Here is a 16,015-nt window from a genome sequence, read left to right as displayed (position 1 = left end):
GAAAGAGCGGACGATCGAGGCATGACACTCACTGGAGTGCTTTGTCACAGATAACTTAATTTTCTTTAACAAAGTGCCTAACCGCACATTAAATAAAGTCACACAACAAAGGTGCACAACAGTGTTCAGATGTTGTGTTATTGGTTGGCTGAAATTTAAACGTTTTCTTCAGAGACAGGGTGGTAACGCCGAAAACACGAGCTAAACGCAGCAAACGAAAGGCTACCGGAAATTACTTAGCTGGCTGAACTTTTACCGGAACTATGTCACACCGTTCTGTGCATATAGCCTATTCTTTCACGCGAAAAGGGAAACACACTGACGTCACATACGGGGCACGAGGCTACATTGCGCATGTCATGAACCGTCGAACCGTGAGACGCATGCATGCTCCGAACCGAGACAAGCGAACCGAACGGTTCGGTTTTTTTTCATGAACCGTGCCATCCCTAGTTACAGTACTACGGTCATGTAATACATTTCCCTGAGGGTGATCTAGCTTGCAGGATCCTCATTGCTAAGGACCCAAGTGGCTGGACCAGACCAAGGGGACGCCCACGTAACACCTGGCTGGGGCAGATGGATAGCCATTTCCGGAGGGTGGGACTGAACCGTGTATCTGCCTGGGGGATCGCAGGCTGGGATCCCGAGGAGTTTTGCTGCGTGGTGGGTGTGGCAACGCGCTGCATCAGCGCATGCTTCCCAGCATGACCTGACCATCATACACACATGCTATCTATTTCACCAGTGGAAGCTGTTCACTGAGGTGTGATTACCTGCCTGTCTTCTCCACCATACTCACCAGCTTATTCATCTGTGTGGATGTGGAGCTAATGTGGGTGTACTTGCCGTTATCGGTCTGGCAGCGTTTACGGCAGGCTGGCTGCTCTTTGTCACTGTGTCGGTGCTTGTGGCTTGCCTCGTCGTCATTGCTGCCGTGGTGCTCCTCAGCATTTGCTGCAGGCTGGCTGCTCCCTGTCATGGTTTGTCGTCTTCGCTATCGCAATACTCCTCAGCGTTTGCCAAAGGCTGCAAGCTCACTGCGACAGTTCATTGTCTTAGCTGCCATAGTGCTCCTCATCACGGTGCTGTCTCTTGTAGCTTTCCACGTTGTTGTTGCTGCCATGGTGCTCCTCGGTCTATGCCACAGGTTGGCTGCTCTTCATCGTGGTGCCACCGCTTGAGGTTTGCCACATCGTCGTTGCTGCCATGGTGCTCCTCAGCATTTGCCGCAGGCCAGCTGCTCTTCATCATGGTGTTGGTGGTTGCGGCTTGCCTTGTTGTCATTGCTGCTGTTGTGCTCCTCTGTGTTTGCAGCAGGTTGGCTGCTCTTTGTCGTGGTGCCACTGCAAGCGGCGTGTCTCATTGTCATTGCTGCAGTGGTGCTTCTCGGAATTTGCTGCAAGCTTGCTGCTCTTTGTCACGGTGCCTCATCATCATTGTGATGTTCCTCACTGCTCAGGCTCGAGAGGTTCTCGCATGGTGAGTCCACCTTGCATCTCTTCTTCTTTTTACAGCTCTGGAATTGCTGTTGGAGTTCCTCTCAGATATATCCTGGCCTCTAGAAGGGTATGACATGCAGGGCACATTAACAATACAGTAAATAATGTGTTTACACTTCTTCAGATTATACAGATGCTCAAAACCTTAGCGAAAATATTTAAGGAAAGTATAAAGTGCCTCAATTGCATTTGTGACAATCATATTTCACATGATGCACATCCGTAATGGCCCTTAATATTCTCTTGCATCAGTATAGTCTCTCTTTGCTAAGTAGGCATTTTCCTTCCTGCAGATGAAAATATCAAGGGTTAGATATTATGACCTTTTTGTTATGGTTGACAACATAGACCTAGTGCAGAGGTGTCAAACTCCAGCCCTGTAGGGTGGGAGTCCTGCACATTTTTGGGTTTCCCCTCATTTAACACACCTGATTCATCTTCTTGCACCTCCTTGCATGGCTCTTGCAATAATTTAGTTGAATAATTTGTGGTGTAACAGAGAAAGAAATAAGTTTCATAGGGCTCAGGCCCTCCAGGACTGGAGTTTGACACCCCTGACCTAGTGTAATGGATTCTGGCATGGGGAGGACTGGCCACACATTCAGCCAGAACGGTTGTGTTCCATTCCTTTCTTCCAGTCTGGTCATCTGCAGCACCATGCAATGAATGTGGCATCCCAGAATGTAAGATGGAGGTTCTCACATTGGGGTCTGACAGCATCATCTAAGCACCTCACCTGATGTAGAACAGGACATAGGCTTGTTGGCTCCTGATGTTGCTGACAGTGGCTAAAGTGTCAATCATGAGATACCACTGGTCACTGCTGGCCTGGAACAAACCAGCCGGGTTCAACCACATGCTCATGCTGAGCTCATACTAAAGCATCTCTAGCCAGTGTAAAAGATGGATGGAGCCCACAAGACTAACCTTGATGTAGCTGCAGTATTGTCCAGCATGGCAGCTGAATCCCTAGTGAACCAGCATGGTGTGCAGGCAGTAAATCAAGGGCTCTCCCTGGGACCTAGACATAAATAGACGCATGTACAGGAGCGGAGGGTACCTGACAGCAGGGCTCACATTAACCTCCACATTTCGTGGAGCACCATCTTGATTGTATGCCACGTTTTCAGAAATACTTTTTAGATGTACTTGCAAAAGTTGTGCATTCGAAAAGGTGACCCATCTCCACAGAAGACAAACACCATTAAGGACAATTGCCTCTTACTTGGTACACTTGTAGGCATTCTCTCCATTTAGTTGTTCAGGCTTAACAAACTGAAAGAGAGCTTTGGTGAAGCTCACAGTAGGCTGTATTTTTGCACAAAATCATACAGATTTGATTGATGCAAAGACCAGTCAATAAAGTCAATAGAGATCTCGATTACTATTTACTGACTGTCAGAGGGGAGGATGATTTCTGCTTCCAATGCAATACAACGTATTTGATTGCTACAACACAATGCAGATCTATGTGTAATCCAGGTTAGGAATATGGATAAAAGCGAACATTTAAATTAGTTTAACGAATTACATTAAATTTCTGTTACCTAAATCGCTTTGACAATATTGTACAAAAATATAGGTATTAAACAAATCAAAGAAATGAGAGCCATATGGGAAATACTTTTAATCGCTTCTTTTTATTTGACTTCACATATAAACTTCACACTTGGAGTGATTCAGCCAATCAGAGCAATGCGCGGGGAATCTGTGCAGCTCGAGCGTGCGACCTCATTTTTCTGTCCTGAGAAGAGAACGGAGCAGTTGGTTTGAGTAAAGCAGCAGTATGATGTAACCCACATTTAAAAAGTACTTATTGAGTAAAAACGTTATCCATATTAAAATGTAGTTTTAAACTTTTAAAATGACATATGTATGCTTTTTACTAAAAACTTTTCCTTTTAGACCTAAAAAAGGTAACTTCCTCTTTAAGACTCATGGTGGCGTTTATAAAGCGTCCAGGACGGGGAGAAGAACTGCGGGAAAAACAGTGAAACCCGCTAAACAGATTTTTAGCAACCCAAAGGATTACTAGCACTGGATTACGACGGTTTTTGGTCAGTGTCCACCGTTTGAGATGCGAAGCAGTACAAGCCACTCACGGAAACGGTGGCGAGCTAAACCCACGGATCGCGTACATGGATCTGCATCGACCTTTTCTTTTTCTACTGAAGAAAAACCGATGCTCAAGGTCGGACTGTGTTGATACAGCTTCAACAGTGCGGTAGGATATATGTTTATTTCATCTGGAGGACTGAACTGATATTCCTTTTTTTTTTTTACTTGGACTCGGACTTTCTTAAAAACAGTGCCTGAATTCCTGTACTTCCATAATTGTTGGTGTGCAATGTTTGATTTTTTGTTTGTTTATGTAAACTAAGGAGTATTTCCCGTGTTTTACCTGAAAAGGGTAATACGTGAAAGGGTAGATTTACCTGGGTATAATATTCAAAAGTGACTACTTACATTGACCGCTCTCATCGAACCTAAATCTGGCCCTGTAGCATTACTTGCAGTGGTATACAAACATAAAAGTGTTACAAAAACATCAGGTTTTTTCTTTATATGAAACCGCTGGGTCAGTATTATTATATGTTGGAGCTCTTGTAAAGTTGACTGCGATTACAACAGAGTACATGTGGAGTCTCCCGCGGTAACCGCGAAGCTTATCGCTGTGTTATCACTAGCCGAAATGCTAATATTAAACGAGGTGTTTATTTTAATGTGAACGAATTGTTTAACATATGAAGTAAGTAAAATAAAATGAGAACCTTGTCAGTTAGAATGTATAATTTTGTCCTATTGTTTTGTAATGTACTGTAGAGACACCAACTGTCTAAAACAAATTACTTTTGTGTGCCACACACACACACTTGGCCAATAACCCTGATTCTGATTACTTTACCGTGAACGTACTTTATGCCTGCGAAGAAATGTGTAATGTATTGAAGTGCGACAGTTACACGTATGAAATGTTATAACATAAGGTAATGGAAGCAAATTAATATTTGTATTTAAACGAATGTATTTTATTTCTAATTTAGTATTGTGAAACGGTGCCTCTTACACCTACTTGGCTTATTATATATTATTATATTTTGTTGGATCAGGGCTATTGGATCAGATATTGGATCAGGGCTCTAGACTAACTTTTTGCACTGGTTGCACTGGTGCGCCTAACTTTTTTTCTTAGGTGCACCAGCACAAGAGTTAGGTGCACCCAAATTTTCAACCGCATCACATTTAACACCGCAGTTTTACAAGTTCACCTTTATTTATTTATTTGTTTGTTTGTTTGTTAAATCGCTGTCCATATAGGCAATATTGACTTGTAAACGATTAACTAACAATCTGGTCAATATAAAGTTCTTTATTTGAAGGCAAGCACAATTCTACAAGAAAGGTAACTTACTGAAAAAGTGTTGGTGCTTAAAGTGCTTTACTGAGCTGAAATTTAAACTTAAAAAATCTCAAGATAAATGAACTAAAAAGAAAATCTAAATTGTGTTTTAAGGGCTTCAAACTGAACATCTCATGGCTCAATGTCTTATGGACTATCCTCCATTGCAGTCACATGCCCCTCGGATGGCCAACTCCTGTAGTTTGGCCTTCTTGATCTTTGGCCTTGACTAAACCAGCTGACCACACTCTCTCTAGCATCAAAATCTTCCAGACTTGGCCCCTCTACACTGATTCTTATCAGATCTTCCACTGTGTCTGAATGAAGGGATGCTCTAGTGTCTGATTTGATCCTCTTCTGTGCAGAGAACCCTCTCTCACAAACTGCAGCTGAGACAGGGAGGACCAGCATAATATGTACAAGGTGCAGGATGTTCCGAGAAAAAAAATGTGGATTGTCCCTCTGCACTGACAACATTGCCAATTCCAATCTGAAAAGATAGTCAAATTTTAAATTTAGATACATCTACATTTAAATGAAAAAAACTCACAGTGACTTTAGGGTGTCAGTCATACCTTATCTTCTAGTCTTACCTGTGAGGCATACAGTGGAAAGGCACAATGTGGTCACCTGCCTCTTGCTGCAGAAGTGCTATGACACCCCCTTTGCTGCCCAAATTAACATCAGCACCCAGAGCAATGATTTTCTCCAGCCAGTTACTGCACTGGTCCCCAAGAGCAGCAAATGCTTTCTTTGAGGCAGCATAAATTCCTAATTAAACAAATAAAAACGATAATATCATTTACTACCCAGATCAAGAGTTTATAATGCAGTCTATTTATTTATTTTTATTTTTTCATTTTTAAGTATAAGAATATTATGGTTAATGCAGTAACGAGACGGTAGGCATATTATTGACATAGGCTCCATGACATGACATGGCTTACCTTGGGCATGAGCATGCTCGACCTCAATGTGTCCAATAAGTATATTCACCGGTCTTCCTCTCCGCAAGATACGACCGTACACAATGGCGCATTCCTTTGTGGCGATATCTGTGTCTCCGTCGATCAGGAATGCCATGTACGCACTGTTCGCAATTTGCACAGACGTCTTTTTTTTCAATGTATCTGCGATGACTCCTATAAATTGGGCGCACGCGACATCATTGCTGTACGTCGGGTTTACGTTCAAGCCATTTTTCTTCATAAGAATTATTTCGGACTTGAATTTAGTGAAGGGAAGTTCTTTTGCAATATTGTAGGCAATGTTAAACTTAATTATCATCTCGGCCTCGTCTGATGATCTGTTTGCTGCTGCCTGCCGCTGAAAGGCAGCGGGGAGAGGGGACACTTGAGCAGTGCATTTATCGTGGCATGTAATGTGTTTTATAGATGCATTGTGCTTTTTCAGCGTTTCAATTCTAAATGTATTAGAACCAGTCACAAATGCACTACTGCCGGCCATGGTCTTCCCACACTCTTTACAGTAAATACAGTGCATTATATTATCGGCTTTACTGTATCTTAGCCAGGGAAACTGGTCAAGCCACTCTTTTCGAAATGTATACACTTTACCCCTTTTAATTTCAGTGGGCTCGGACTCGATCGTATGTGGCTCATTATCTAATGCCGTCTCCGGACCAGGGCTTGCTATAACTTGGGAGGTTGATGGCTCCGTGTCAGAGCATTGGTTATGTTTTTCGGACGGATCAGGCCCTAAACTTAACATTCTTAACGAAAAAGCTGTCAATCGTTCTTTTCATCTTCTCTCATAATCCGCGACTACATCCACTGTTTACCTGATGGGCTACTCACCTCTCTCTGTCTGACTGCATCACATGCATTTTCAAACGTACACACACGTACAGGAATATCTGGACCACGGCCAATCAGGGGGGGGGCAGGATCCGCCCTTCACTATCTCTGATTGGTTTAGACCACGATATGGGCCTAATGTGTGTCTGTTGTTGAACAACAGGGAGACTTTAAGAGTCACGGAGTTTCGTTTTTTTTCCCCCTCGAACGGCTGGTCGCACCGGTGCAACCTTTGATTTTTTTTAGTCGCACCATTGAGAAATTAGGTCGCACGTGCGACCAAATTGGTCGCACTCTAGAGCCCTGTGGATACATTGATGGCGAGCCGAATCCCAATAAATTTAATCTATACAACTGCAAGCAGAGAACTCCTTTGTAAATTCATTTGGATTTTACCATATACATATCCCATCCCATTTTACAGTGCGATCAGAACATCTTTATCATAGAGGTGGTGAGGAGGTTGAATTACCAGTCATTGCAACAGAGTACTTGAGAGGAATTTTGAAATAATTTCAAGGGATCTGATGATTTATTTGTATACGTTTTTCCACTACCTGGGTAGCCAGATTATAATTTCTTTTGCTTTGCATTAATTATAGTGAATTAGTGTGTTATTCCTGTGCATTTAGTTTCTCTGGCTTCTTAGTTGAATTTTAAATCTTCTGATTGGCCCAATACAACATTATTATTATTATTTTCTATTCACTCAAAACAAGCAAATGTTACACGTGTTCTACTGTTTCCAAATTACCTCTGTTTGCAAAGCAACATCCACAAAAAGATCAAATGTATTACAGGCTGCTTTGCAGGTCAAACATTTCTAGGGCTGCCACAATAAGTCAATGGAGTTGATGACATTGATGCTGTATAAAATCAAAATGTGTGGCACACACAAGGATTTTGCGGTAGTTGGTGTCTCTAGTACATTACAATACAACAAAAAAGTACAGATTAAATACAATATAAAAGACATCTTATTTAGGCAGACAATGTACAGAAAGTGCAATCAACATATAAGGTACAAAGTGTATATCTTTGTACAATTCAACATACTGGTTTGCACAGAGACATTTATGTACTGTAGAAACTCATGAGAATCTTTCTGCCTTCCCAAGTGGAAATCCACTGCGATTCCTGCAGCAAAATCCAAACCCCAGAAAAAGTCAGGCTAATGCAATAATAAGAAACTGATATGCACAGTTATGTCACATCACACAGGGGTGTCCATCCAGGCACAGCTGTAACACTCACGTTTCAGCTCTTGGTTTTATGATGTTTCCAGAACTGCCAAAGACTTGAAAGATATCATCCTGCATAATACACATCATACTGGAGCTGGGTTTGTGACCTGCAGGACGATCAAAGGAAGAAGGTGCCCACCCTGGGCACTATCTGGATATGTGGGAAGTAAGGCAGAGAGCATGGATGGATGGATCAGAACATGCATAGACACATTAATGGACAAGCACAATAATTAAAAATGGCATGTACAGCAGCTCCAGCAACCATAGTTACGGTGTATTATGTGTTAGGTTGGGTGTAAGCTTAACTGTAGTAATTGGTCTTGAGTCGAAATCTAAAGACTGAGACCAATTCCACATCCTGAACATAGGCTGGTAAACCATTCCACAATATAGGGGCTCTGTTGCAGAATGCTTTACCTCCAGCTGTCATTTTATTTATATGTGGAATGACAAGGAAACCTGCATTCTGTGATCTGAATGGAAAATCATCTCAAGTTAATAAGGTTGCCACTCGTCCTTTATAATACGGGACAATCCTGTATTGGAATATGCCACGTCCCGTATTGTACAGGATGATGGTGGCAACCCTAGTTAAGAACCAAAATAAATTTTAAAAAGCTACAGTGAGAACCAAGGGAGAGAATTCAGAATGCCATATATTCTTAACGAATATAATTATGTACTGTAAGGTATCTGGACCGCTATAGTACAATATGTTATTTCACTTGGTGCAGAAACAGTGACTGCATTTCTGTGGTGGCTAAACTGCCTGCATTTTCATTCTAATATAATGTTTGAGGACTGACATCCCATCCTATGGAAGCAGCTGCAAGATGGTTGAATGGCTGATGGAATGTTGTAGGATTGGAATTTTTTAAGGATAATTTGTATAATTAGATGTTATCAAACCAATATTACTGAGGCTTCTCAGGATTATTAAAATATTCATTATTATGAAATAAATTCAACCATAAAATATAGTAAGAACTACAGTATATAACTTGTCAATAATACAATATATGATTAATATAATAAAGTGTAATATATAGCCATGCAGTATGGAGCACACTCAGCACAGTTGCTTCACATTTCCTGGGTTGGGGTTCAGATCTCACTCCTGTGTTGTCTAGGATTTCTCCAATGGTCCAAAAGCATTTTGTTATATGATTTTCTGTCTTTAAATTGCCCATAGTGTGTGAATGTGTGCCGTGCCATCAGCACAACGCTACAATTCATTTGCAGGGCAGATCTGTCAAAGCAGCTTGAAGATAGATATATTTTCAATTTATTCATCATAACTTTTTCCCTTCAAAACAGTAACTAATACAGTGGTCAAAACCACTTATGCACAACATAATTCCTCTTTACTGCCACCAGAGGGTGTATAAGCCCTTTCTCTGCTTTTAGAATAGTCTCTTCCTTAATACAGCTGAACCATCGTGGAGGTGGTTTACTTTTTGCTTGTTTTTGGCTGGATGACAATAGTGTAGCTTTTTACATCATACTTGTCTAACTTCTACAGATCTGACACAGACGGGGATTTGGACTACCTTTGCAAATAAACCCGTTGGCAAGGACAGGGGGAAATCAGTGTCTAAAACAGGGGAGATTCTACGCTGTGACCCCTAGAAGGCTCAGACCCCAGAAATGCGTATGAAAATGGGAGGCAAGTAGATTTAGAAAAAAAGGTTATTTGGGGGGTGGGGATGGCTGAGACAAAAATAACCCTGAAGCCCCTCTGAATAAGGCCTAGATTCCCCTATGCTCTCTAACAAAAAGGAAGTACAATAGCTATAGTGAGTATCCTGATACTCTCACTACAGTACTAGATAACTATAGTACTTCTCTGTGCGTATTCTGAGAGGGCTCTGCTACAAGAGACAAAGTATTAAACTAAAACATTACTTTCAAATGCTTAGGGGTGATTCGGTGCCATTTTTATGTTTCAACACTTAATCTGATAATACACATATTTAACTGTTAAAAATGTGCATTGGTTGATATCGGGCAACTTTTTTTTTTCTCGAGGTTTTTAAGGGGAATTGCATTTTTCTCAGTCCTATTACCAAAACCTCATGCAATTGAAAATAATTTCAATTAGTTCTCTTGTGTTCCCCTCAAAAAAGTGTGTATTTTAAAGAAACTATTGGTTACATGCTCAAAAATATATATTTGTGGTTAAAAAAAATCACTATATATGTCTAAGTTGAACTTTTGTCTTTATTTGAGTAACGACCGAAACTAACAGGACTGAGTTTTACCATAAAATTAGCAAATTCATGAACCACAGCTATATGTTATCAAAGCTAATAGTATGGACTGCCGCTATTAGTTGACGTTGTAGATGACGTCGACGCTAAAAATGTTTCGACATCAATATTTTAAATCAACGCATAGTTTTTCCATTTTTATACAATTGCCTTTAGGATTTCTAAAACGCTTCAGTTCCTTTTAACAAATGTTTTCATTTTAATATCGCTAAATACTTATGGGAGTACGTAGTTCAGATTATCATAAAACAAAAAGGTGGTTTTACACTGTGCGAAGTGCATGAGCACCGGAAGAGAAAACACACACAGGCGCTAATCTGGGCCGCCAGAAAAGGCAAAATCACTGTTGTTTATTCATGTCTATTAAATTACCATTAGCACGGAGAGCTTTTTAATATCTTTTGTCCTAAGTTGTAGCTGCTAAATACACTCATTATCAAAGCCATAAAGTTGCCTGCCTGCTACCTTAGAACCTCCATTAAATAAATGTTTGTGAAATTATTTAGGCTAAAATTTGACGTTGATTTACGGTGCCGGTATGCACGTTGGACTTGCTGGGACCTAAACTAAAGGAATTAAAACGGACATAAAAGAAAATAATTCATAAACTGAAATTAAAATGAAAACTTTAATTTGCAAAAAACACCACTAACATTTTTAACGTGTTTAACCACAGTATCTCATCCTCTAACAGATGTTGTTGGTACTATAATCTGTCCATTCCTTATCGCTTGTGTCACAAGTTGCGTGCTCTGCTAACTTAATTTATTAAGCATGATGATACGCCAAATATATACAGATTACTAACTTTTGGGCATCAAAATATGCACCTGATTCATTTAAAGGCATACTACTAATCTACTTAACGAATTGTGGGCGAAAATAATGTTTCATATAGTGCAGATAATCCGGCGCATATTATCTAAAGCCCTGCAATGGCATGCAGTTTTTTGTTATCAAAATAAAAGTAACTTTTTTCCCCTCAAAACTTTGACCTAAAAACAAGTAACGATCAAGATGATTTTCTGGAGGAAAATTAATCGAGCATTAGATAAAATAGTTTATAGATTAATCTATAGAAAAATAGTCATTAGTGACAGCCCTAGCATTTATATAAATGTCCTGGGGACAGAAATGGCACCGATTCTGCAGAATCAACGGTGTTACGATGGCCAAAAGGAAGATCAATTAAAGCCCATTCTGAATTCCATTGGACAATTGCATTATACAGACAGCTAGATAGATTCGTTTATGGCTAATTACTGGTGCTGAGGTAGATCTAAGGAAACTGCATGATCCTTCCAAAAATGTATTACTAAGTATGTTTTTTTTTTTTTTTTTTTTTTTTTTTTTTTGAATAGTTTCTTTTCTGACATTCTCATAAATGGGGAAAGTCCCTTAGTTTCCATTTGTTCCTGGATAATTTGTTAGTGGGTACTCTGTTCACTCACTGTCCAAAGAGCTCACAGCTTTTTGATTCTTTATAATTTAATAAACTCAAAGACCCCTTAATCAGGGACTAGCCTGAGGTGCAATTCGCTGTTGAAGCTTCAAGTTTAATTTAGAAATCCAGGAAACATCAGTCTAAAATGAAGAGCTCACTTGGCTACAAGTACAGCAAGAGTTAATTATCTGCCTTGTGTGTCAAATGAGGGGCGACATGGTGGTGCAGTGGTTAGCACTGTGTGTGCACGTGTGTGGAGTTTTCATGTTCTTCCCGTGTCGTCGTGGGGTTTCCTCCGGGTACTCCGGTTTCCCCCCACAGTCCAAAAACATGCTGAGGCTAATTGGTGTTACTAAATTGCCCATAGGTGTGCATGTGTGAGTGAATGGTGTGTGAGTGTGCCCTGCGATGGGCTGGCCCCCTGTCCAGGGTTGTTCCCTGCCTCGTGCCCATTGCTTCCGGGATAGGCTCCGGACCCCCCCGCGACCCAGTAGGATAAGCAGGTTGGATAATGGATGGATGGATGCATGGATGGGATGGATGGTGTGTCAAATGAACTAACCGAAGGAGGAATCATTCATTGAATGAACTGAGGGAATCTAGTGACTGGTTTAAAAAAACTTTCATGAAAGACTCAGGAAGTATACAGTGCTTTTTTCGCTGATACAGGAAAGACAGGAGCATGGCTACAGTGCTGTTTGTGCTGATACAGGAAAGACAGGAGCATGGCTACAGTGCTGTTTGTGCTGATACAGGAAAGACAGGAGCATGGCTACAGTGCTGTTTGTGCTGATACAGGAAAGACAGGAGCATGGCTACAGTGCTGTTTGTGCTGATACAGGAAAGACAGGAGCATGGCTACAGTGCTGTTTGTGCTGATACAGGAAAGACAGGAGCATGGCTACAGTGCTGTTTGTGCTGATACAGGAAAGACAGGAGCATGGCTACAGTGCTGTTTGTGCTGGTACAGGAAAGACAGGAGCATGGCTACAGTGCTGTTTGTGCTGATACAGGAAAGACAGGAGCATGGCTACAGTGCTGTTTGTGCTGATGGGTGTAAGGCTAGAGGCTGCCAGTCACCTGGCCTGCATAAGGTAGACCTCTACAGCCGCCTTCGCTCCTCATACTTTGGTTCAGCCCCTCCATAGTGATGACAAATCCTGCTGCCCTACGCCAATGACACTGATGCCACTGTTCAAGTTTCTGGGGCTGAACCAGGAATAGGTTGCAAAATTGCCTTTGTGATACCACTAATCCTGGCACGAAAGGGGCCTGATAAGGGCTTTTCAGAGTTTGCCCTGAGCATAGATTTGCCACATTCAGCCCCTTTATCTCTCCAAACAGCAGGCTCAGTTGGGCTTTCAGTGTCCTTTTTCCTGGTTGAGGCAGAGTGGACAGTCCACAGCTGACTCTGGACCCACAGTGAGCATCTGATTGTACTGCATGGTGGAGGGTGCCAGCTGGAGGCCCAGCTGCTCCATCAGAACAGAACACAGCATCAAAACATAGAAACAACTGTGTGAACTAGGGCTGCCACTATAGTGACTATTTTTCTATGGATTAATCAATTGACTCTTTTAATGATTGGTTGATTAATCTAAACGATTAATTTTCCTCCAGGAAATCAAATTGATGGTTTAATTTAAGTAAATTTTATTTTGACAACAACAAACTCTGTCATTGCCGGAATTAGATAATGGATGCCAGATTTTCGGCACGGACATTATTTTCACCTGCAATTCGATAAGCTGATTAGTAGTATGCCTAAAATATTAATGAGATGTGTATTGTGATGCCCAAAAGTTAGTAATCTTATAAATTCAGTGTATCTTTATACTTATTAAATTTGTTTAGTGGAGCATCACATGTTTTGGTAAATGACAGAAGCAGTAAGTACTGAAGTGGCGGTGAAGAAAGGGACAGCTTAGCAACTACAACACCTTTTAAAAGAGGAGATATTGTGGTTAAACTAGGTAAAAAGATGTTGGTGGGGTGGCGATACTTTTTTGCAGTTTAAAGTCAGACTGATTTATTTGGTAATTTAAATTTTTTATTTCCTTTAACGTTTTTTTTTCATTAGTTTTCGTTCTCTTTTCAGTTTTATTTTACGGTAATAAAACTGGTCCCTACAAGCCCAACGAGTATGAACACACAAAATGGCACCGTTAATCAACGTAGAATGAGCCCAGATTTTAGCCTAAACATTTTCTTAAACAATTATTCAATGGTGATTCTAAGGTAGCAATCAGACAACTTCTTGGTTTTAATAATGAGTGTATTTAGCAGCTACAAGGACAAAAGGTATTAAAAGCTCTCTGTATTAATGGTAATTTAATAAACATAAATAGACAACATTTATGGTGGGGTTTTGCCTTTTCTGGCGGTCCATCATGCAGAATAGCGCCTGTGTGTTTTCCCTCCAGGTACTCGTGTATGGCACTATTGCCACCTTGGTATGCCATCGAAACGTCACACAGTGTACAAACCACCTTTTTGTTTAGTGATAATCTGAACTACTCCCATAATTAAACAGTGATATTAAAAGAAAATATTTGCTATAATGGATTGCAGTGTTTTTGAAATCATAAAGGTAATTTCATTAAAACTAAAAAAAAAAAAAACACGTTTATTTTAAAATATAGATGTCAATGTCATCGACCATGTTGACTAATCGCGGCAGCCTTAGTGTGAACTTTGAGTGGAGTGACGTTCTCCCCATTTGCTGCATCTAACTGGTTATTCAGATGTGCAAAGCAAACGTGCAGCAAACTGTCTACCAAATGTTATCTTTGAAGGAACTGAACAGCCCAAGCTTCTGCCTACTTGCTATCATTGCATGTGTGTACTAAAAAAATGACCTTAATATGAAATATGAGATATCTGTCCTTTTTGTGTGGCTTTCTGAAACATCGCTCAGAAAGGCCATACAAGGTAAGAGCAGATTTTAGCTACTGTTGCCATTGTCTCATGTTTATAGCTTTTTGTGATTTAAATGAATGAAGGTCTAGTGCTCACAAAGTGCTCACTGGACTGGGGTCTAAAATACACCCTGCAGCCCTGGACAGAGGACAGATGTATGTTGCTCTTCAATTGAATATGTATAGCGTTCATAGTGCTGCTTTTTTATAAAGTGAAAGGAGGACTGTCTGCCTTTCCTGAGGTTTTGTTTGATAATCCGTCTTTCATTCACAGCTTTCTCCAGCCCAGGGCAAGTTTGGAGCCTATCTCCAAATGGCGTGCGAGTCCATAACAAACTGGAGAAAGGTGAAGCTGAACAGTTCAAAACCTGTCTCTGGCTATATTTGCTGATGACGTAAAACCATGGTGTATGCTGTCTGAGCTGTGCGGCTGTAAAGTAGACCATTACTGGGACCATTACTGGGACCATTACTGAATTTCTTGAGCACCACTTTTGAGCACAGCATGGAATGCTGGAATGCTTATCCACATTTAACCTGAGAGTATTTTACCGATTTAAGGTTGTGGTTTGTCTGTCCCATCAGTCACCATCTATGGTGGTATAGGCAGACGCGATGTGTGAATGCATGCACGTGTCCCTGCAGGAGCGGCTGCCAGTCTTCAGGCATTGTCCGTGGTGACGGGCAGCCTGATGCAGCTTCAGGCATCAGTGCAGATCAATAAAATCTCTAAAGCATTAAATATATGCATTCACACACCAGTCCACAACAGGTTTAGATCAGAAATGCAACACAATTAAAAAAGCTTTCTTATATTTGTTTAAACTGTATTACATTAGGTATTACTCAGGGCTGTGGAGTCGGTAGATAAATGCTCCGACTCCGACTCCCCGACTCCTCTCAGGGCTCTAGAGTGCGACCAATTTGGTCGCACGTGCGACCTAATTTCTCAATGGTGCGACTAAAAAAAAATCAAAGGTTGCACCGGTGCGACCAGCCATTCGAGGGGGAAAAAAACGAAACTCCGTGACTCTTAAAGTCTCCCTGTTGTTCAACAACAGACACACATTAGGCCCATATCGTGGTCTAAACCAATCAGAGATAGTGAAGGGCGGATCCTGCCCCCCCTCTGATTGGCCGTGGTCCAGATATTCCTGTACGTGTGTGTACGTTTGAAAATGCATGTGATACAGTCAGACAGAGAGAGGTGAGTAGCCCATCAGGTAAACAGTGGATGTAGCCGCGGATTATGAGAGAAGATGAAAAGAACGATTGACAGCTTTTTCGTTAAGAATGTTAAGTTTAGGGCCTGATCCGTCCGAAAATCATAACCAATGCTCTGACACGGAGCCATCAACCTCCCAAGTTATAGCAAGCCCTGGTCCAGAGACGGCATTAGATAATGAGCCAAATACGA

At 41.1% G+C, this 16,015-nt stretch overlaps 1 long non-coding RNA gene across 1 annotated transcript; it reads left to right on the top strand.

Annotated features, from left to right (window-relative positions):
* Window positions 1-3,200: 3,200 nt before the first annotated feature.
* On the top strand, window positions 3,201-4,294 carry LOC111835999 (uncharacterized). Its single transcript, XR_002836324.2, has 2 exons — window positions 3,201-3,311; window positions 3,408-4,294. It is a non-coding gene; the product is annotated as an uncharacterized lncRNA (long non-coding RNA).
* The last annotated feature ends 11,721 nt before the right edge of the window (window positions 4,295-16,015 follow it).

The sequence above is a fragment of the Paramormyrops kingsleyae genome, chromosome 6 (genome assembly GCF_048594095.1).
Source record: "Paramormyrops kingsleyae isolate MSU_618 chromosome 6, PKINGS_0.4, whole genome shotgun sequence".
NCBI classification, from domain to species: domain Eukaryota; kingdom Metazoa; phylum Chordata; class Actinopteri; order Osteoglossiformes; family Mormyridae; genus Paramormyrops; species Paramormyrops kingsleyae.
This window is presented reverse-complemented; position numbering and strand designations above follow the sequence as displayed.